We start from the raw sequence: 2,661 nt of genomic DNA on the forward strand, positions 1-2,661 counted from the left end.
GTATAGCAGGGACGGTGCTGCCTCTCGCTTCGCTCGCTGTCCGCCGCTCGCCGCTCGCTCGCGCAGCCAAAAATGGCCAGTTTTGGCCCGTTTTTGGGCCGTTTTGGCCAGTTTTTGGCCTGTTCTTGCATTGCGCGGTGACCGTCGAGAGCGGAGCAAAACGTCAGCCATCTCAGCACCCTGGAACCCCCCGGGTGGCACAGGGCTGGATGGGGCTTTCGTATAGCAGGGACGGTGCTGCCTCTCGCTTCGCTCGCTGTCCGCCGCTCGCCGCTCGCGCAGCCAAAAATGGCCAGTTTTGGCCCGTTTTTGGGCCGTTTTGGCCAGTTTTTGGCCTGTTCTTGCATTGCGCGGTGACCGTCGAGAGCGGAGCAAAACGTCAGCCATCTCAGCACCCTGGAACCCCCCGGGTGGCACAGGGCTGGATGGGGCTTTCGTATAGCAGGGACGGTGCTGCCTCTCGCTTCGCTCGCTGTTCGCCGCTCGCCGCTCGCTCGCGCAGCCAAAAATGGCCAGTTTTGGCCCGTTTTTGGGCTGTTTTGGCCAGTTTTTGGCCTGTTCTTGCGTGGTGCGGTGACCGTCGTGAGCGGAGCAAAACGTCAGCCATCTCAGCACCCTGGAACCCCCCGGGTGGCACAGGGCTGGATGGGGCTTTCGTATAGCAGGGACGGTGCTGCCTCTCGCTTCGCTCGCTGTTCGCCGCTCGCCGCTCGCTCGCGCAGCCAAAAATGGCCAGTTTTGGCCCGTTTTTGGGCTGTTTTGGCCTGTTTTTGGGCTGTTCTTGTGTGGCGCGGTGACCGTCGTGAGCGGAGCAAAATGTCAGCCATCTCAGCACCCTGGAACCCCCCGGGTGGCACAGGGCTGGATGGGGCTTTCGTATAGCAGGGACGGTGCTGCCTCGCGCTTCGCTCGCTGTTCGCCGCTCTCCGCTCGCTCGCGCAGCAAAAAATGGCCAGTTTTGGCCCGTTTTTGGGCTGTTTTGGCCAGTTTTTGGCCTGTTCTTGCGTGCCGCGGCGACCGTCGTGAGCGGAGCAAAACGTCAGCCATCTCAGCACCCTGGAACCCCCCGGGTGGCACAGGGCTGGATGGGGCTTTCGTATAGCAGGGACGGTGCTGCCTCTCGCTTCGCTCGCTGTCCGCCGCTCGCTGCTCGCTCGCGCAGCCAAAAATGGCCAGTTTTGGCCCGTTTTTGGGCTGTTTTGGCCTGTTTTTGGGCTGTTCTTGTGTGCCGCGGCGACCGTCTGTGAGCGGAGCAAAATGTCAGCCATCTCAGCACCCTGGAACCCCCCGGGTGGCACAGGGCTGGATGGGGCTTTCGTATAGCAGGGACGGTGCTGCCTCTCGCTTCGCTCGCTGTCCGCCGCTCGCCGCTCGCTCGCGCAGCCAAAAATGGCCAGTTTTGGCCCGTTTTTGGGCCGTTTTGGCCAGTTTTTGGCCTGTTCTTGCGTTGCGCGGTGACCGTCGAGAGCGGAGCAAAACGTCAGCCATCTCAGCACCCTGGAACCCCCCGGGTGGCACAGGGCTGGATGGGGCTTTCGTATAGCAGGGACGGTGCTGCCTCTCGCTTCGCTCGCTGTCCGCCGCTCGCCGCTCGCTCGCGCAGCCAAAAATGGCCAGTTTTGGCCCGTTTTTGGGCCGTTTTGGCCAGTTTTTGGCCTGTTCTTGCGTTGCGCGGTGACCGTCGAGAGCGGAGCAAAACGTCAGCCATCTCAGCACCCTGGAACCCCCCGGGTGGCACAGGGCTGGATGGGGCTTTCGTATAGCAGGGACGGTGCTGCCTCTCGCTTCGCTCGCTGTCCGCCGCTCGCCGCTCGCTCGCGCAGCCAAAAATGGCCAGTTTTGGCCCGTTTTTGGGCCGTTTTGGCCAGTTTTTGGCCTGTTCTTGCTTTGCGCGGTGACCGTCGAGAGTGGAGCAAAACGTCAGCCATCTCAGCACCCTGGAACCCCCCAGGTGGCACAGGGCTGGATGGGGCTTTTGTATAGCAGGGATGGTGCTGCCTCTCGCTTCGCTCGCTGTCCGCATCTCGTCGCTTGCTCGCGCAGCCAAAAATGGCCTGTTTTGGCCCGTTTTTGGGCTGTTTTGGCCTGTTTCTGGGCCATTTTTGCTTCGCTTGAAATCTTCTTCTTCCTTGTGTGGCCAATAATGCCTTGCTTTGTACTTCTTCGTGCACGGCGGTGTCTTGTCGTCGATTGCCTTGTTTGATCGGCCACTTGAGTCTTTGTTACTCGTGGTTGGCGACGGGCTGTCCGATGGGGTGACTGTGTCGGCATGTGAGCGGTGATAGATTTGTATGCCGCGGTGGGCTCCCTGCTATTGTGCAGTTGACCACCGACGTTGCAAGTCTCTTCAATGACACTCTGTTTGAACGGAGATGCGTGTGTTGCCTGTACAATCTATCTAGTTCCTTTGGAAATAGACATTGTTTACCTCGCTTATCCACTTCTCATGTCCTATATGAATGAGAAGTGTCGATGTCCGTGCACCTTGTGTGTCCTCGAACGATGGCATATCTCAGACCTCTCGTCTCGAGTGGCTCCAGTGTTCACGTGAGTGCTCTTGGATGCAGTGGATAAGAATGTACCATGGGTCTTTGGACTCTTGGCACATGATTGGTTGGCTTTCTTAGTCGCCCTTCGACGGATGACGGCCTTCCCATCGTT

Source organism: Musa acuminata, unplaced genomic scaffold (assembly GCF_036884655.1).
Source record: "Musa acuminata AAA Group cultivar baxijiao unplaced genomic scaffold, Cavendish_Baxijiao_AAA HiC_scaffold_37, whole genome shotgun sequence".
Lineage (NCBI taxonomy): Eukaryota > Viridiplantae > Streptophyta > Magnoliopsida > Zingiberales > Musaceae > Musa > Musa acuminata.